The sequence below is a fragment of the Halichoerus grypus genome, chromosome 3 (genome assembly GCF_964656455.1).
Source record: "Halichoerus grypus chromosome 3, mHalGry1.hap1.1, whole genome shotgun sequence".
NCBI classification, from domain to species: Eukaryota; Metazoa; Chordata; class Mammalia; order Carnivora; family Phocidae; genus Halichoerus; species Halichoerus grypus.
In genome coordinates this window covers 143,354,273-143,376,130 of record NC_135714.1, presented here as the reverse complement: position 1 = coordinate 143,376,130, position 21,858 = coordinate 143,354,273, and the positions used below count along the sequence as shown (strand labels likewise).

Below are 21,858 nucleotides of genomic sequence, written 5' to 3'. Positions count from 1 at the left end.
TAACTTTGAAGGAACAAGTTTTAAATGAATAGAAACATTTATAAAGACTTGCATTTAGATTCCTAAAAAAAATAAAAATAAAAATTATTTCATAAACAACATAATACGAATGACCTACCTGATTGGAAACAATTCATGTGAAAAGTGAATTTATTTTAGTTTCCAACATGCTAGATAGAGACACCTGTGTGGGTTACTATTAATGTATTAATGCAAACTTGTGTAATGGGAGTATCCAGATAGAGATGTAAACTTTAGAACAGACAGGGTGGTGATAAATAATTATCTCATGTAAAAAAAGAATGATTTAAAGAGTTAAGATATTTAATCTGAAGAAAGTGAAACGTTTCTGGTTCAGAGAGGTGAGCATTTTAAAATTTGAAGGGTTGCCACAGGAAAGATAAATGAGATTTTTAAAGTTGTCATAATACAAATTTTCAAAAGACACAGATGACATGACCAATAACACAACTCCTATCTGTTTAAAGAACTTGAATTTGCAGCAATAACAGACTGTCTGCCAAGCAGGGGTCTTCTACAGGAGACTTTTTGTCCCCCTGTGTCAGACCTTCTGTAAGAAAATGTTTCTGTTTTGAGAACAGTAATAGGTTAGGGTATCATTGCAGAGTGCCAGTACTTTGAAAATCACTTTCTTCTTCTTAGCAAATAACTAAATAAATAATTGAATACAATTATACTCTTTATTTTTTTTTACTTATTTTTTTCTTTACTCAGTTTAAAATATTGATAAATCAAGAGAAAGGAGTCCTCATGCACTATTGGTGGGAATGCAAACTGATGAACACCCACTGTGGAAAACAATATAGAGTTTCCTCAAAAAATTAAAAATAGAACTACCACATGATACAGTAATCACACTGGGTATTTACCCAAACAATACAAAAGAATACAAAAATACTATTTTGAAAGGATATATGTACCCATATTTTTACTGCAGCATTATTTACAATAGCCAAATTATGGAAGGAGCCCAAGTGTCCATTGATAGATTAATGGATAAGGAAGATGAATGGATAATATCCCATCATGTATTTTTATGACTGAATAATATTCCATTCTGTATATATTTTCAGCCATAAAAATGAATGAAATCTTGTCATTTGAAACAGCCTGGATGGAGTTAGAAAGTATAATGCTAAGCAAAATAAGTCAGAGAAAGACGAATACCATATGATTTCCTAGTATGTGGAATTTAAGAAACAAAACAAGCAAATAAAGGATGGGGGGAAGAGATAAACCAAAAAATAGACTCTTAACCATAGAGTTAGTAACAAACTGATCGTTACCAGAGGGGAGGTATATGGGTGGGATGGGGGAATAGGTGAAGGGGGTTAACAGTACACTTATCATGATGAACACTGGTAATGTATAGAATTGCTGCATCACTATACTGTACACCTGAAACTAATATATTACTCTATGTTAACTATACTGGAATTAAAATTAAAAAAACAATAAAATATTGATAAATTAAAAACAAAATTCAAAGTTAGAAGGAAATAAAGGGAGCTTAAAATAGTCCCTTTTCCTTAAACATATAACATATTGAGTCCTGTTTACAAAAAGAAACAAAATGTTAATGACTACATGCATGGTCTACCATCTGACTACTTATGAATGTTGCCATTCTTTACAAAGGTGGTCTTTAGAATTATCTGCTAAACTCTAAATAAGATAAACTCAACTTAAATTTATAACAGTCTTGTTTATATTGAGCCATATTAATCTGATGTAAATTATACAATCTATATCAACAAGATCTGATCTAATCCATGTTTTGGGGTTTGTGTACATTTGCCTATGTGTGTGTGGTGAGAGTATATCATTTATTTCAAGTTCTTTGTTTGGAAACTGGCTACATTAAAAAATAGGATCACTTAAGTAAATTGTTTACATTGTCTCATAATTTATTTGCCTTAAGTAAACACCTTTACACCATTTTCAAAGTGCTAGAACAAACAGTCCTAAAATTTGTATGGAACCAGAAAAGACCTCGAATCGCCAAGGAAATGCTGAAAAAGAAAAACAAAGCTGGGGACATCACGTTGGCTGATTTCAAGCTATAATGCAAAGCTGTGATCACCAAGACAGCTTGGTACTGGCACAAAAACAGACACATAGATCAATGGAACAGAATAGAGAGCCCAGAAATGGACCCTCAACTCTACGGTCAACTAATCTTCAACAAATACTCAACATTGGAAAGAATGTCCAATGGAAAAAAGACAGTCTCTTCAATAAATGGTGCTGGGAAAATTGGACAGCTATATACAGAAGAATGAAATTCAATATTTCAGATAAAAATATTCTTTAATAGGAAAACATAGTAATTGTAATGTCAGTCTTCTCAGTGCAAGTATGACATCTCAGAACATTTCTCCCTATTATTTAAAGCGAGGTACATTTCTCTTGGGAGATTCTAGCCTTTTAGGAAAAGCTTGAATAAAGTGAAGATCAATGGTCAAAAGAAATACTTGCTTCTTTGAAACCTGTCACTTGTAAATTCAGCAGTTAAGAGCCACTATACACATGATATCCTATAAGCTTTAGGCATTTTTGTCCTTAATGTGTACAAATGAAAATGAAAAGAGAATTTGCCCATATAAATGTTTATTTTGCCCTGCCATGATGTGAAACAATCACTTTCCCACTATCACAATATCAAGGAAGAAGGTTTTTACCCTAGAAATTTGATTAAACCTGGTGATAAGAATAATCTGTTTGCCTTGGGAGATAATATCATACTATTACAGAATCCCTGGTGTAAAGCAGTAACTGAGAAAAATTCTTGCCCACATAATATGAAAAGTAATACAATATTATCTAATTCCTATATATTACTGATAATAAATATTTTTCTTCTCTGGAAATTGTCAACCAAAAAGTATAAATTCTAGCTAACCTCCATTTTAAAATAGATGCAATTTATTAATTAAATACAAAGGGAATTTTGAAAAATTTTGTAAATCAAAATTATATACACATAAATCTATCTTAAAAATCATAAATTTTGTTACAAAATTCATAAACTATGACTAATCACTCTATTTTTTAATTTATGAAGAACCAAACAATATCCACTCAGTTCTACAAGATTTGGAATGTATGTAAGGAAAAGACTACAGGGCATATCAACCAATAATCTTTAAAAAGCTGAAATCATTATACTGAAATGTATGCTAAAATTAATTAAGCTATGACTATTTTAAAAATAAGGAAAATAATTAGACTTGAGAATTGTACTGTTTATGTATTTCTCTAAAGTGCCATTCATTTTAAATAACAATAATTTAGATTCAATTGGGAAATGTAAATCTTACATTTATGGGCTACTAAAGTTTTTCTCTTCTCAAAAAGAGAGATGCTCTGTGATAGATGAAAAGTGTTTAGCAATGTATCTTTGAATTATTTGCATTTTGTCATAGAATTTCTTTTCTAGTAGGCGGGAAGTATATATAAGGGCAGTTATTCTCATGCTCAGATTTGAAGTGCATGGCAGGCACAAAATGGTGTAATATATGAGGAAATAGTTGGTTTCAACAAGCTCTACAGATTTACTGCTATTCAGAGCAAGTAATGTAGCTGGTAAACAAGCTAGCCACCATGTATACATTTTTATGATTTCAAAATGATGTGGTTCTTGTTTTTCCTGCTGTTTTCTCTGCATACTGATGTGAAACCCTATATTTTTTATAGTAAAGCTGAGTGATAACTGAAGGTAGCTCTATTTTGCAAAAAGTAACTGGAATATATAACTTTTTACCATAAACAAAATATAACTTGCTACCAGAGAATCCAAGCACATGGCACAATGTAAGTGTGTATTAAATGCAGTTAAATTTCGTTTAACTGAGTGAACAATTCTTATGGCTTGTCATCACTTGGATACTCATCTCCTACCAACAGTGTTCCCAGACATTTTACATACCTTATGTTATGTAAACACAAGTTTCTTAATTACATCTCATTATCTCCTTTTCAAAGGGCAGAAGGTGATCTTAGGGAGTGGATATATCATAATTAAATTACTATTCAAAGATTAAACATTTAAGGAAATCTCTGTTTAGAATTAAACTAATTAAACTAATTCTAAACAGAGAATATTACTTCTTTAACCACAGATAGTATTACTTGATAGTATTGATAGTATTACTTCTTTAACCAAAGATAAATTAATCCCAATTTTCAGAATACATGCTCCAGAAAAACTCCAATATTGGTAAAATTAAAACTAAATAGAAAACACTTACAAGGGCGCAGGGGTGGCTCAGTTGTTTAAGCATCCACCTTTGGCTCAGGTCACAATCTCAGGGTCCTGGGATCAAGCCCTAAGTCAGGCTCCCTTCTCAGTGGGGAGTCTGCTCCTTGCCCTTCCTCTCCCTCTCCCCCTCTCCCCCTGCTCGTGCTCTCGTCGTCTCTTTCAAAACAAATAAATAAAAATCTTTAAAAAGAAAAGAAAAGAAAACACCATCAGAAAAGTAAAGCTTGATTGAATATATAGATTGTTGACTACTTCAGGTCTGCATTTTCCTTTAAGCTCTAGATAGATAAACAAATAAATAAAGCAAAATAATGTTGTACTTTATTTTTTAATAAGCCCAGGAAATTTTAGATTTGATTTTAGCCTCATCCTTATTGAATCTCTGTAGGCAAGCAACACTGGAAATTTTGATTTTCTGGTCAGGCCATTTGCCCTCCTCCTGATCTAGCTCTCCCTTAAACACAGAGGTTGCTATGACATGGAGGATAATATAAGACTTACAGAAAAGGAAGGGAAAAAAAGAAAAGGTAAGTCACAAAGACAAAAATTATATTCCTATTAAGGTGTGGTGCTCCCAGTGACAGGGACGTTCTTATGTAATCCAGGTTCAGATATAAATTGGAAAACATAATTTATTTAGTGAGTCTAAAATTGAATATACCTTTGATCCACTAACTTTATTCCTTGAAAATTATCTTCGGTATATAATCAAAGAGTCCTCCACAAAAATATTAGTCAGAGACAAGATGATGATAGCACAGAACAACTAGTTTGATCATTCTCTTTATTGACATGATGTCTCTTTCTTGATATTTGAAGAATGAATGATTATTTTTGACTTGCCAATCCATTACATTATCACATTTCAATGAATCAAAGATGCACAATTGATGCATCATTATTTTATATGATGCTAAGGAAGTTACTCATTTTACTTTTAAAGCGCCCTCAATAGCCAATTTTTAAAACCTATTTTTTATGAGAGAACAGGTATATTTTATAATTGAGGTCATACAATAACACAAATAGAGTACAAAATATAATTCAGTATAAGTTTCTGTTTCATAGACTATTCTTATAGGGAAACATGACTTTTTGCAAGTTGTGAAAGACTTTTATTTGACAAGTCTATCTATTAAAGATAAGTAGATATAAACTTTGTAGTAAAGCAGCTTAACAATAATAGGGTCCTAATACTTTTACTTTTTATTTCAAAAAACACAGTGGAAAAACACTGGAAGCCATGATAAAAAGACAAAGTCAAATATAATATTACTTGAGACTTTTATCAAGTAGATGATTTGCTTAGGTCCCTTTTAGTCATATAATAGTGACCATTTTTATTTCCATGGGTCATAAATATTTAAAATCTTTAGCTTTCTTATGAGCATAAAAATATAATGCCCAGCACAAGCTCTGAATAAATGAAATATTTCAAGACCAGAAAATTATTCCATAGTTCTATGCAATTAAATTGATTACATTCTTATAGGGAGACTGATATTCCTAATTTGATATTTTCCTAGAATAGGTTTAAATTACTCAGTTTCCCATTGGTAATACAGCTTTAGTAAAGTGTATCAATTAGGATAATTTTCCCTGCAAGGATAGAAGTCCAATTCAACTACATATAAAATAATGGGGTTTGTGATCTCCTGTAGTATGTATAGAAGTGAGTGCTCCAGGATTCATGAATTCGGTAATTATTGTCATTAAAGGCCCAGGTTTTTTCCATCTTTCTGCTCTTGTATCTTCAATATTCTTCTCAAGATGATGTACAACAAAATATGGATTCCCCCCAGGTTCAGGAATCATGAGTAGAAGTAGCAGTGACTAGTAGAAGACCTGTTTCTTCCTTATGTCTTCTCTTCCACCCCCCAGCAAAGAAACTTGTCACAGAAACTCCCTAGTAGACTTGCTCTCATGTCTTTGATCAGAGCTGGGTCATATGCTCATTCAGAAACATGTCACCAGCAGATTACCTTAGACCAGTCTGATATGATCGTATTGGAGAGAAAAGGTAAACTCTGGAATAAGATCCAGGCTCTGCAAGTGAGGAAGAAAGGAAAAGCAGCTATTGGGCTGGCAGCCATCAAAATTTATCTCAGCAACTCACTTACTATTCCAGGGCTCTGTTTTTCAGTTTCAAATAGGGATAATCTATTTGATGTATTGTAGGGGTTTTGAGGAATTGGGGGCACATCAAGGAAACATATATGACAACGAGAGGTAGTAACAGACAAGCTTTACTGACAAGCAAGCAAGTAGCATTTGCACAGTATTGTATGATAGGGAAACTCCCTCACAGCATGACTGTCAAGAGGCCTAAGGTCCAGGGGCCACCATCTAGAAGAGAAGAAGGGCAAGGGAACTTCAGAGGAGAGGGGTGTTGGAGAGGTGGCTTCTGTGTCTAGGCGATATCACTCAGTAGCATATTGGGGAATCTCAAGATCAGAGAACTCTGAAGGGCAGCAGCAGATTCAGACCTAATAACAGCAAGGCCCTAGTTTATCAATAGGTAACAGCTATTGGGTGAGGTTTAATGGAGTATGCAAAGAAAGTAGGCTCTAAGGGAACAAAATTGGCTTGTTTGGGCTATTTTTAAAATAATTGGATGTATAAAAAAATTTGAGTCTGGTGTCAGCAGACTTTTGAGGTAACAGGTCTCAGCCTGCAGTGGAGATATCAAGACCCAAGGGGCCAATATGCAGAAGTAATCTTTGGCTTATTTATATAAGACATACCTCATAAAGTCATTGTGTTGGGGTCAAATGAATGAAGGATGTAGATGCAATGGATATTCACAATGGCAACAATGGATATTCACATTTTTAAAAATGATTTTATTTATTTATTTGAGAGAGAGAGACCATGAGTTGGGGCAGGGGGGTGGTGGGCAGAGGGAGAAGCAGACTCCCTGCTGAGCAGGGAGCTCGATATGGGGCCTCAATCCCAGGACCTGGGGATCATGACCTGAGCCACCAGGTGCCCTGGATATTCACATTCTTAAACTGGTAAAAGTTAGCTTGTCTGCTCATTGCGTTTTATACCACTACTACCAATGTTTTCTGGCCCTTAAATCAAGTGTTCCTAAAGAATGGGCCAGATAATTTTCCTCAGTCAGGGCATGCTGAAAATAAAATGATGGGTCCCAGTCAGAGTATGTTAATCATTGCAATAAGACAGCTCCTAAATCTCACTGACTTCACACAATTAAAGCGTGTTTCTTGCTAACAGAACAATCTAGTCAAGTATATGTACATCACTCAAACCTTTCACGTGACTAACGCACCCACTGTCTTTTCATCTGGTATCTCTGCTTCAGAGTCCTCTATTAGATCCTCTGGATTTGGTCAGAAGATGAGAGAAGATAGTATAGAAAAGATAGAACTGCTCTCAATTGTGTCAGCTTGGAAGTGGTTATCACTTCGATTTATGTTCCACTGGTGAAAATGGAAGACTTAAAAAAACCCAGAAAACAAAAAACAAAACTTCAAATGTTTATATTATCTTCCCCGCAACGTTCTTAAATATGTTATAAATGGAATCACCTTATCTAGAAAGTACAAGGATGTCACAGTACAAAATTTGAAGGAGCAGTGAGTCAAATCCTGAATATCAAATCTTTCACCAGTATTTTGTAGTGTCAGCAGCATTTGCGTGGGACTGCATAAGTATCCTTTTTAGTTAGTTATTTGCCAGTATAAACTTGTTTTTTGCTTATTTATTTTTACTGTTTTTTTAATCATTAATATAGAAAAAGAAAAATGTGAGTTCTCTCACTTTTAAAAAAAATATATTAACAAATGAAAATGTACCAGAATAGATCAGATTTTTTTTAAGTATCTTGGGGTGCCTGGGTGGTGCAGTTGGTTAAGTGTCGGACTCTTGGTTTCAGCTCAGGTTGTGATCTCAGGGTCATGAGACTGAGCCCCACATTGGGCTCCATGCTCAGCCCAGACACTGACTGAGATTCTCTCTCCTTCTCCCTTTGCCTTGCCCACTTGTGCGGGTGTGTGCATGCGCCGTCTCTCTAAGTATCTCTACTTTTATATTGGGGGTTAAAGGTCCCAGACTATTTCACTGTATTAGTTGGACTGCAAAAAGACATTTTTGTACTTAAGAAAAAAAAAAAAAGATGGTAATTTCAAGAATAAACGTTTTCAATTGTTATCAGGATTTCTACCCAATCATGTTTGACAGAAGCACTGATGTATGGTAGAGCTATCGAAGAGGATTGTTCTGATATCCAAGAAACAATCAACCTAGCTGCTGGTTCTCATCATGACAGAGTAGACATCTCATGAATGCCTAAAACAAACAAACAAACAAAACAAAAACAAAACAAAACAAAAACTCTTGAAGAAATTATGAAATTGCTTCTGAATCTATACAATTTAAGGCCTGAAAATCTCAGAGATATTTAATAATAGCTAAACTGTACTGAGTGTTATGATGGTCAACTAGTGTTCAAAGTGTTTTGTTTGTGAAAATTCCTTTAATTCCTATAATGACTATCTGATAACTACTGATGCACACTTTCAGGTAAGAAAATTGAGAGACAGAAAGAAAGCAGTTTTTCAAATTTATTCCATTGGTTGGTGGAAGAGCAAGAATAAGAAGTTAGACTATCTAATTTCAGAGCAAATGCCACTCATGATTGTACCATATAGATTCTCATGAGGAAAATACAATCATTTCATGATGAGATAAATATTGACTGATTAGTTTGATCATTTAATTCAAAGTCAAACTTCAATATTATGTGTATTGTCAGGATCAAATTAGGTGAAAAAAGGGCAGCAATATTTTCAGAATGTGCATTTTTTCTATTTTTATTTTTTTAAAGATTTTATTTATTTATTTGACAGAGGGAGACACAGCGAGAGAGGGAACACAAGCACGGGGAGTGGGAGAGGGAGAAGCAGGCTTCCCGCGGAGAGGGGATCCCAATGCGGGGCTCGATGCGGGTCTCAATCCCAGGACCCTGGGATCATGACCTGAGCCAAAGGCAGCCGCTTAACTGACTGAGCCACCCAGGCGCCCCTCAGAATGTGCATTTTTAAAAAGCTTTCTAATGCTATTCTAGTTTAATGCCTACTAGAGCACTTGTGGATTTTTTCAAACATTCAGTGCTATCAATTTATTATAAATAAGCAACAGCAGATGTAATTGCTGAATAGAATCCATTGTATGGATATACAATATTTTTTTTAATCCATTTACCAGGAAACGGATGTTTGGATTCATTCCACTTTGGGGCTATTATCATTAATGCTGCTGTGAACATTTCTATACAAGTCCTTGGATTGACTAATATGTTTTCATTTCTCTAGGAGTGGAATTGCATGATCATATGGTAAATTTACATAGCTTTTTAAGAAATTACCAAACTGTTTTCCAAAGCATCTTCACCATTTTACATTTCCATGAGCAATGTATGAGAGTTCCAGTTTTATCAACACTTGTCTGTTTTTTATAAACATCCTAGTGTCTGTGAAGTGGTATCTCATTGTACTTTTAATTTACATTTATGAGTAATAATGTTGGGCATCTTTATATGTGCTTATTGTCCACTCATATAGCTTCTTTAAGAAAATACGTACTCCAACCCTTTGCCAATTTTTAATTGGATGATTTGTCACCTTATTATTGATTTCTAAGATTTCTTTATATTTTCTAGTTACCTGTATCAGAGATAAGGTTTACAAACATTTTTTCTCAGTCTGTGACCTATCTTTTCCTATTCTTGATGGTGTCTTTTGAAGTTTAACAATTTTTAACTTTTTAAAAAAATTTTATTATGTTATGTTAATGTTATGTTAATCATCATACATTACATCATTAGTTTTTGATGTAGTGTTCCATGATTCATTGTTTGCATATAACACCCAGTGCTCCATTCAGTACATGCCCTCTTTAATAGCCATCACCAGGCTAACCCATCCCCCCACCGCCCTCCCCTCTAGAACCCTCAGTTTGTTTCTCAGAGTCCATAGTCTCTCATGGTTCGTCTCCCCCACCGATTTACCCTCCTTCATTTCTCCCTTCCTACTATCTTTTTTTTTTTTAACATATAATGTATTATTTTTTTCAGAGATATAGGTCTGTGATTCAACAGCCTTACAAAATTCACAGCACTCATGACATCTAATTTATCAATCATTTCTTTTGTTGCTAGTGGTTTTGATTTTGTAGCTAAGAAGTAATTACTTAACCCAAGGTCACAAAGATTTATGCCTGTTTTTTTTTTACCCCTAAGTTCTTTATAGTTTTAGGTCTTAAATTTGTGTGCACGGTCCATTTTAAGTAAATGTTTGTGTTTGGTGTGAGATGGCATCTTTGTCAAAAATCAAGTGACCACAGAAATGCAAATCAAAACCACAGTGATATCACCTTACACTAATCAGAATGGCTAGAATCAAAAAGATAAGAACTAACAACTGTTGGCAAGAATGTAGAAAAAAAGGAACTTTACTGGGGGGAATATAAATTAGTATATCCACTGTGGAAAACAGTATGGAGGTTCCTCAAAAATTAAAAAAAAAAAAAAAATTAAAAATAGAAATGCCATATTATCCAATAATTCCACTACTGGGTATTTACCCAAAGAAAACAAAACCCTAATTTGAAAATATATATACACCCCTTTGTTCATTGCACAATTATTTACAATAGCCAAGATATGGAAGCAACCTAAGGTTCCATTGATAGATGAATGGATAAAGAAAAGGTAGTGGATACGGAATGGAATATTAACCATAAGAGAGGATGAGATCTTATTGTTTGTGACAACATGGATAGACCTAGAGGGTATTATACTAAATGAAATAAGTCAGACAGAGAAAGACAAATACCATATGATTTCATTTATGTGAAATCTATAAAATAAAACAAATTAATAAAAAAGTGGAATCAGACCTATAAATAAAGAGAACAAACCCATGTTTGCCAGATGGAAGAGGGGTGGAGGATTAGCAAAATGGGTGAAGGGGAGTAGGAGATACAGGCTTCCAGTTATGGAATGAATAAGTCATGGGAATAAAAGGCAAAACATAAGGAGTATAGTCAATGATATTGAAGTATCATTGTATAGTGACAGATGGTAGTTACACTTGTGGTGAGCATAGCCTAATGTATAGAGTTTTGAATCACTATGTATATATGGAACTAATGTAACATTGTGTATCACTATACTCAAAAGAAAATTAATTTTAAATATATGGATTTATATAGTAGCATATATAAGTTCTTATATCTGGACTCTCACTTTTGTTCCCAAGATCTAAAATGTCTATATCAGTACTACACTGTTTTGATTGTTGTAGCTTTGTAGTAAATTTTGAATTCAGGATATGTAAACCTTTTAATTTTGTTTTCTTTCAACATCGTTTTGGCTATTCTAGGTCCTTTGTATTTGTATATAAATTTTAGAACCTGCTTGCCTGTTTCTGAAAAAGAGCCTATTGTTTTTTTGATAGGTATTTCATAGGATCTATACACAAATTTGTAGAGAATTGCCATCTTTATAGTGTTGAGTTCGAATCAGTGACTTGGAATATCTCTCAATTTATCTAGAGCTTCAATTTCTTTTACCAGTATTTTGTAGTGTCAGTGTTTTGTTAAATTTATTCATAAATATTTCATTATTTTGGTACTTTTGTGAATGGATTTGTTTTCTTGATTACATTTTTAGATTGTCCATAGTTAGTAGTATAGAATTATCATGGATTTTTGTATATTGATTTTGTGTCCTTATGACCTTGTAGTTGTGTGTCTTTGTGTCTGTGTGTATATGTGTGTGTATGTGTGTTCCTTAGGACATTTTATAAACAGGATCACATTGTCTGCAAATAAAGACAGTTTTACTTTGTTCCTTTCCAATCCTGATACCTTTATTTTTTTCTTGATTCATTTTTCTGGCTAAAAGCTCTCACACAATGTTGTGTTATGTGGTAAGAGCAGACATCCTCACATTGTTCTTTATTTTAGGGGGCAAGCATTCAGATTTTCCCTTTCAATTTTGATGTTAGTTGCAAGTTTTTTGGAGATACTCTTTATCAAGTTGAAGAAGTTCTCTCACTCATTGTTGAGTTTTTATCATGAATGAATGTATATTGAATTTTTAATGTTTTCACATGATTATTTTGTATTTATTGAAATCATTGTGTGTTTTTTTCCCTTAATGAATGTAATTTTAAACTAATGAGAATTAAAGATAAATGAGGATTTGTCTTTTATTCTTTTATTTTTTGCAAATGCTAGTAGTATCATGGTATGCTAAAGGTCAATGGGAAATTCACCATTAAGTATGCAATGAGTGGGGGTGCCTGGGTGGCTCAGTCGTTAAGCGTCTGCCTTCGGCTCAGGTCATGATCCCAGGGTCCTGGGATCGAGCCCACATCTAGCTCCCTGCTCCGCAGGAAGCCTGCTTCTCCTTCTCCCACTTCCCCTACTTGTGTTCCCTCTCTCACTGTGTCTGTCTCTGTCAAATAAATAAATACAATCTTAAAAAAAAAAGTATGCAATGACTATTAATGGACTTTTATACCTCAAATTATAATAAGGCCTAGAGACTTTTTAAAAGCAATTCATGTCCTGGTTAAATAATTTTCTTTTATAAGTCTTTTTCAGTTATAAAAACAGGGAATTCACAGGGTTCTATTTTAAATCCTGTTGATTGAAAACCATTTTAAGAATCCTATCTATAGTTGCAATAAGATTTAAACTAAGCTGGCATGTTTTTAAATTAATTTTAGTATGAATATAAGTTTATATATTTACGACAGAATCTTTAAAAGAAGTATAAGTCTCAGGTCCAATTTTTAATAGCAGCTTTCAGCATTCGGTATGATAAGTGAAGTATGTGTCTATTTTAATTGGTAACAAGAGAGAGGGATAGAGGAATTTAATGAATATGATGATTCAAATTTATATTATGTACAAAGCAGTACAACCAAGAACTTATGACCCAGATAAAGTTCCACATAAATTTTTAAAAAATGTAAGTTAAACCTAATCCTGCCAAGAGAAAAAAATGAAATTATTTCTTTTTAAAAATATAGTTAATTATTTCATAACTGTGATCAAAGTGTCTTCACTACCATTCTAGTTATGTTAAGGCATTAGTATACTACGCTAAACAATCCCATAATTAGATTTAACATATAATGAGTGCCTTTCTAATTATAGGCACTTTATTGAGAGATTTAAAAGGTTTGACTAGTTTTCAAAGCAATTATCTAGCAAATAATATTTATTAACTGTAATCTTGAAAACTATTTAACTCTTTGTGCTTTGTCTTTTTTAGTAAGCTACTTCATGAGATTGCTGAAATTATTAAAATTTTAGAGTTTATAGCAAGACCAGATATATTACACGCACTGATTAAATATTCTCATTTTCTATCTTATAGAAAATAGTGTGTGGGTCAATTACTGTTCTATTTTCTTAATCTGCTCTTAAAATTCCCTCTCTGCCCTTTAAGCTGTTTGTTAAGCTATTTTTTAAAATATTTATTTTTTTAAGATTTATTTATTTATTTGAGAGAGAGAGAGCACAAGCAGGGAGAGCAGGCAGAGGGAGAGGGAGAAGCAGGGAGCCCGATGCAGAGCTCGATCCCAGGACCTTGGGACCATGACCTGAGCCGAAGGCAGTTGCTTAACGTACTGAGCCACCAGGTGCCCCTAAGCTGTTTTATTTCTTGTATTCCATTTTGTTTGACATTAATATTGTTATTCTGGTTTACTTTTGATTTGAATTGCCTGTTTTTCTTTTTATATTCCTTAATTTTATATTCCTTAATCTTTCTTAGAGCTTCTCTCTCCAGATATAATGGCTCCAATCTCAGTACGGATAGGTAGGTTTTGACAAGGGGCCAGTCAGGAATAGATGATGTGTTTATATTAATTATAATCTGGTTTTCACCCATATTAGACTCTGTTTCCACCCTGATGTTACCCTGTGACCCTGAACTTCTGCTACTACTATTCTGGGTAAAAATCTGCATGAGTCACTCATATTTATGACATTTTATGAGTGAAGACACTGAGTGGCCCTGTTTGGATTGCCTTGCCAAGGATATCTGTATGGTGAACAGCCTTTGAAAATGGAGAGAGAGAGTGTCTCTCTTCAAAGAAAAGCAGGTTTGCTTATAGTCTTGAAAGATAAGAGTTAATGTTCCCACCCTGGGAAAAGGAAGGTTTGCTTATAGTCCATTATAAAAGATGCAGGTGTTCTCAGCTCAGGGCTCCTATCCTGTAATGCAGCACACTGTGTATGCAGCTATCACCTGCTCTGGTTATGTCACTGAGTCCTTGCCATGTTGCCCTGTGTGAATCAAGGCTTGGGGAAATAGCAAGAAAATTATTATTCTCTGGCTACTCCTATCACTGTGTAATAAACTAACCTCTGTTTCTGGCCCAGAGTCTAGGTCTTCTGTCACTGTGCATAAAATTGTGAGGAGCTACTGTGTAAGTGGGATAAAGACCCTTCTTGGTTCTTGACACTGTTCTTCTCTCATAAAGTGTTGAAAGCATAGGAAAGTATCCAGCCAGTACAATATTGAGATATAGGAGCATTAGACTTCCCAGCTAGAACTGGAGCCGAGTCCTCCAAGCTAAAGTTTCTGCTTACACCAAACACAGAGGCCTTCTGTCTTCTATATCTTGGATAGTGTTTTTCTTCATGGTTTTCATCCATATGTGTTTCTGACTTCTGTAGTTTCTCCAGGTTTGGTTTGGGGAAAGGAATAAGGATTGTGTGCTTTTTCAACATCTTGTCAGACCGTGTAGAATTTCTATGATTTAAAATTAGTTATGCATTCATCTCAACATAAAGTGTTTGATTTGTATATAATTTCCTTTCCAATCAACACAGTGATATTATGTGGCTCCAGAGGAAGCCTGCCCTCTCAGAGTGAGAAAGAGAGAGGGAAAAAAAAAAAAAAACACATTTGGCAGACTGGAAAATTGCAGCCTTACAAAGTATACAGGATGCTTTATAAAAATGCTACTTGATGGCAATGAAATTAATTAAAAATCTGCAGGGCCAAGATGTACACACACATAAGAATCATTTTGGCACGAATTAACAGAATGAATAATGAAGTTTATAGCACCAATTACACAGGATATATAAAGGAATTTGAGACAGCCTCAAGGAAAAACACATATTAAAAATTGCATATGCATACACAGTTAAAATCACATCTATGAACAAAGACAATGCATATTTCAAAGCTAGAAAAGAGATTGAAGGGTAATTTTTAGAAAAATATAGGCTATTTATGTGAAAATGGCTTTAAATGACTTGAAATGAATTATTTTTATTTCTGAAGAGGAGAGAAAAGGACAATATGAGCTACAATTAAAGCAGAAATTAAGGTTTTTTCTAGATAATTATTTTATCTTCATGGAAGAATTATTAAATAGTTCCTACCAGATTATGCAACGATTTTTAATCCTTTATTATTGTAGGGATGCTGCAGCATAATATTAAGAAGACCATGAGCTGTAAGGCTTAAATAACTGGTTATGATGCATAGTTATAGAATTTAGCTAATTGTGTAGATTTGGGTTAACTATGTAAATACTCTGGCCTCATTTTTCTCATCCTTAAAATGGGGATGATGCCTCTCAGTGCTGATTAGGTGAGATAATTATATTGAAGGCTTATTATAAGGTTCAGCATGTGTTAGAAACTTAAAGATGTGCACATCTCTTTATTAGGTCATATTCTATATATGTAAGTGTTTATGGAAGAACATCTGATTAATTCAGTTTTGCAGCCATACCAAATTGCACAGTTTTTCATTACTAGCAAAGTCAGTATCTAAACTACATTCAGTATCATGATACATTAACTTTTTTAAAGATTTATTTATTTATTTGAAAGAGGGAGAGAGGATCTCCAGCAGACTCCCCACTGAGCCTGGAGCCCGATGCAGGGCTCGATCTCAGGACCCTGAGATCATGACCTGAGCCAAAATCAAGACTTCGTCATTTACGGACTGAGCCACCCATTACATTAATTTTTTAAATTTGCTTTTTGTGATTCAACAGTTCTGTGGTCATAGGCCATTTTGTCCTGATAGTTGGTAGGTGCAGTATCTGTTTAGTGATACTGTGACAACAGAGTGAAGAAAAATGCCACATACATGAAGTGTTATTATTATTATTCTAACTTATCCCAGTCTTATTTTTGGATATGGTCTTTGCTGATAATAATTCTTCACTGGAAGACATTATTATTTCAAAGAGTGAATATTTGAGAATAAACTTCGAATTGTTACATAATATTATTTTTAGAGTTACTGTTCAATTTGAAGTAAGCAGAGCATTGATGTCATTTCATACACATTCCTCAGTGCCTACCTTTTTGTTGAATCATTCATTTACTGGCTGTTTCACTTCCATCTTCAGATTACGTCAGACTAGAATCTCAGCGTATGACTGATATTTTATGTAAGAATATATTTCAGACACCTTCTAAATCTTCCCTGAGTATATATTGCTTATTCTGTCCATACAGCCATGTAGTCTTTGTCCTGTGGACTGTTAGTGGTCTTCCCAGTTGTGATAAGACACTGAGATTAGATTTACTTTATAAAAATATAATTTAAATCATTTGAAGGTTTATGATACATTAATCATGGACAGAATGTGTATATGGAACATTAATTTGACGTCATGAGAATAAACAGCTGTATTTCCTTGATTTGATAAGTATTATTAATTATCTAATGAAATGGAATCATTGGAATAGAAAATTCGTTATGTTTTATTAAAGAAAGAACTCAAAATGCTTATATTTATTAATTTTAAAGTATACCACCTCTCCCTGTAGCCCCCAACCAGTTGTGCCTTTAAAAAAAGCATCTGATCAATAAATTAAAGAAAATATAATAGGGCTCCTGGGTGGCTCAGTCGTTAAGCGTCTGCCTTTGGCTCAGGTCATGATCCCAGGGTCCTGGGATCGAGTCTCACATCGGGCTCCTTGCTCAGCGGGGATTCCGGTTCTCCCTCTCCCTCTGCCCCTGCTTGTGTCCCCTCTCTTGCTGTGTCTCTCTCTGTCGAATGAATAAATAATATCTTAAAAAAAAAGAAAATATAATAGTGTTACTCTATATGTATTTGTAAGTGGGAACTTTTAAAATAGAAACACTTTAATATTTTTAAATAAAAAATTTAATTCATTCCAGTGAAGAATTATGATCCAATGGGAGCGTACCTCAAAATTAAAAAAAAAAAAAAATCACTTTAATATCATACTTTTGACATATTACTTTGAATATTTTAGTTAAACTAATACAAAGAGAAATACAAGGTAAATAGAAACACTATTTCTAGAAATAGAACATATCACCAAAGTCTTTCAAGTTCATTCAGTTGTAATCTCTTCCTGCATTGAAAGTGAAAATGTTTATGTTGAATTTTCTAAGTGTGACAATTTCTATCAAGTGAAATCTCTAATCATTGGCATACCTGTTCTTGAGAGAATACCACACGTACCAATTTATTTTACTTTTCTTTGAGTAAAATATAAATATTAACTTTACTTTTCCTATAAGGCTGATTAACTTAAAATTAAATTTTATTTAAATAGATTTATTAGAATATTAAAGACCTAGTGGAAAGTGGGACATTAATATTGATAATATTGATTAATATTAAGTGTTACATGTCATGCACTGGGTCATAGAAAATCATATTCACCATGGAAGAAACTACTTGTTTAATTTTGTGCATTATGATGATTTGGGTGAGACACTGAGCTACTTAAGAATAGGAGTTCATTAATTCTATGTGCTGAAGGGGGAGAAATCGGAGGTGGAGACGAAACATGAGAGACTATGGACTCTGAGAAACAAACTAAGGGGAGGGGGTGGGGGGATAGGTTAGCCTGGTGATGGGTATTAAAGAGGGCATGTATTGAATGCAGCACTGGGTGTTATACACAAACAATGAATCAGGGAACATTGCATCAAAAACTAATGATATAATGTATGGTGATTAACATAACATAATAAAATAAAATTAAAAAAAAGAATAGGAGTTCAGATGAACATAGGGGAAGAAAAAAGGGAGGAGCAAACCATAGAAACAGACTCTTAACTATAGAGAACAAACTGAGGGTTACTGGAGGGGAAGTCAGTGGGAGATGGGTTAAATAGGTGATGGGTATTAAGAAGGGCACTTGTTGTGATGAGCACTGTGTGTTGTATGTAAGTGATGAATCACTAAATTCTATACCTGAAACTAATATTACACTGTATGTTAACTAATTGGAATTTAAATAAAAACTTGGGAAAAAAAGAGTTCAATTTTCAGTGAATTTGTTAAATTATGGATGTTGCATAGAAAAATGATTACTATGGGGAAACATTGATTGGAAACTTTAATTAATTAATATTATGAAATGGTCATTTCTAGATCTTTTTAAATGTTCCAATTGAATATTTTTTTAAATGGCAAATAAAATAAACAAAACAGACCTTATTTTTTTTTTTTTAATTTTTCTAGAGAGATAGCATGCATGCATGTGCTAGCGGAGAGGGGGAGGGACCAAGGGAGAGAATCTATGCTGAACCTAGAGCCTGACATGGGCTTGATCTCACAACCCCAATATCATGACCTGAGCCAAAATCAAGAGTCAGATGCTTAACTTATTGAGCCACCCATGCACCCCAAAACAGATCTTTAATTCAGAAAGTTGACTATAGCTTATTATCTTTGTGCAATTTGAATAAAATAAGTGCTAGATACTCTTATTACCCAATCTGGGAAATCTCAATCAAAATGATAAAATTAAAACATTTTTCTAAATTTTTGTTTTCTCCAAGTAGTGATCAGAAAAATGAAGAGAACCTTTGAATTGATATTTTTTAAAGCTTAAGTTTGACATGATATATGATAAAATATATTTTTGACCAAAATATGAATAATTATATGACTTTTAATAAGGTTAGAATGTTGCAAATAATAGCAATTCTTTCCAATCATTGCCTTGGGATAGCTGTGTTAAGCTCAACATTACACTCCATATTACTAAATTTAATAATCACAGATCTCTTACCTTATTGACCCCTTGGTAGCATTTTATACAATAACTCCACCAGTCTCCTACCTGAATCATCCCATGCTCTCTAATCATGGTACAAGTAAAGTAGAAATCAATACCTAAGATTATATTACAATCCCCTACATGTTTAAACATTAAAAAAAAAATGCTTTTACTGCTATATAATATACATTATATAGCAGTAAATCACAATGGAAGTAAAAACATTATGAAACTAGAAGGTAATAAAAATAATAAATATTATAGTTTATGGGATGAAGTGAAGTCAATTCTTAGAAATCTTTAGCTTGAGGTACTTATGTCAAAAAAGAAGAAAATAAGAATTATCAATGATCAAACCATCTATCTCAAGAAATTAAAAGAAAAGAGCACATTAAACCCAGAGAAGAAGGAAGAAATAATAAAGACATGAGCATAAATTAATAAAAATGAAAATTAAAAATTGAGAAGATCACAGGAGTTGGGTATTTGCTAATATTAAAACAAATGAAAACCTGAAAATGAAAGAGTGAATAAAGAATATCATGAATAAAAGAGGAGGCATTATAACATAGCCAACAGAAATTAAAAACATAATAAAGGGAACATCTTTCAATTAATACATTTGAATATCATTAAATAAATTAAAGTGGACAAATACTGAAGCAACAATAAACTCTTACTTAAATTGATAAAAAAAGAAATAGAAAATTTAAACAATCTAATCAAAAGAAGATTTAGGCCCAGATATTTAAGGAAAAATAAAAATAATACTAACTTTATTTACACACTTTTGGATAAGGCAAAAAAAGTAGCACTCCCCAGTTTATTTTATGTGTCCAGCATTAGCTTGATAAAAAAGTATGACAAGGAAATTAATGAGCTCGTCTCATTCATAGCAGTAATTGGAAAATGCCTAATAAATAATAAAATTAGTCTAATATGTATGTTTTAGAAAGTATAGTATATCAGAACAAAGTTGAATGAATTCCAGGAAATAAAAGGAGCTTTAACATTAGAAAATCAGTTTTGTTTATAACACTAAAAAAAAAAAAAAAAACAAAACAGCTTTTCTGTGGAATCTGGGTGAGCCTTCGCAGGTTTTGCTTCCCCACTCTAGAACCGGATCACCATAGCGACTGGACAGAAGTTGATGAGAGCGATTCGAGTTTTTGAATTTGGTGGACCAGAAGCTGAAACTCCAGTCGGATATTGCAGTACCAATTCCAAAAGACCATCAGGTTGTGATCAAAGTCCACGCATGTGGTGTAAACCCAGTGGAAACATATATTCGTTCTGGTACTTACAGCAGAAAACCACTCTTACCCTATACTCCTGGTTCAGATGTGGCTGGCATAATAGAAGCCGTTGGAGATAATGTATCCACTTTCAAGAAAGGTGACAGAGTTTTCACTACCAGCACCATCTCTGGGGGCTACGCCGAGTATGCTCCCGCAGCAGATGACAGTGTTTACACACTGCCAGAAAAACTGGACTTTCAGCAAGGAGCTGCCATCGGTATTCCATATTTTACTGCTTATCGAGCTCTGCTCCACAGTGCCCGTGTGAAAGCTGGAGAAAGTGTGCTGGTTCATGGGGCTAGCGGAGGAGTTGGACTAGCAGCATGCCAAATTGCCAGAGCTTATGGCTTAAAGGTTTTGGGCACAGCTGGTACTGAGGAAGGACAAAACATTGTTTTGCAAAATGGAGCCCATGAAGTGTTCAATCACAGAGAACTTAATTATATTGATAAAATTAAGAAATCTGTTGGTGAAAAAGAAATTGATGTGATCATTGAAATGTTAGCTAATGTAAATCTTAGTAATGATTTGAATCTTCTGTCATATGGAGGACGAGTAATAATTGTTGGCAGCAGAGGTCCTATTGAAATAAACCCACGGGACACCATGGCAAAGGAATCTAGTATAACTGGAGTTGCTTTCTATTCATCAACTAAGGAGGAATTTAGGCAATTTGCAGCCGCCCTTCAAGCTGGAATGGAAATTGGTTGGTTGAGACCTGTAATAGGTTCTCAGTATTCACTGGAGAAGGTGGCCCAGGCTTACGAAAATATCATCCATAACAGTGGGGCTAGTGGGAAAATGATTCTTCTCTTAGAATGATTAATTCTTTCATGTATTTCCTATGCAATTAGAGGTTTCCTGTCCCAGTTTTACTTACACTACCTTTGCTCTAATCAGCATTCGTTTGATTCAGTGAGTTTCTTATGTTAAAAAACAAGATTTATCTTTAGAGATCTGGGCATTGGAGTACAATTTATTTTATAGCTCACAATATTCTTTATGCCTCCCACCTACCTCTAATCAAGGAGTCATCACAGCAGGAAATAGAATGTCAGTAGTCATTTGGCATTGGGTGCGTTACAGAAAATTCCCGGTACTTGATCATTAATTCCATACCTTTGGCTAAAACAACCTAATTCAAAATAAGTCTGTGTGATTTCCAAGCCTACTTTTCCTTGTAAAGGTTCTTTAGTATCTGATTAACTCAGAACA

The 21,858-nt window shown here is 33.8% G+C and overlaps 1 protein-coding gene and 1 pseudogene across 2 annotated transcripts in view; both read left to right on the top strand.

The window, feature by feature from the left end:
• Positions 1 to 21,565, top strand: part of LOC118548306 (quinone oxidoreductase pseudogene) — a 73,046-nt pseudogene extending 51,481 nt beyond the window's left edge.
• SPOCK3 (SPARC (osteonectin), cwcv and kazal like domains proteoglycan 3) overlaps positions 1 to 21,858 on the top strand; it is a 483,784-nt gene that overhangs the window by 382,867 nt on the left and 79,059 nt on the right. The window lies entirely within an intron of this gene.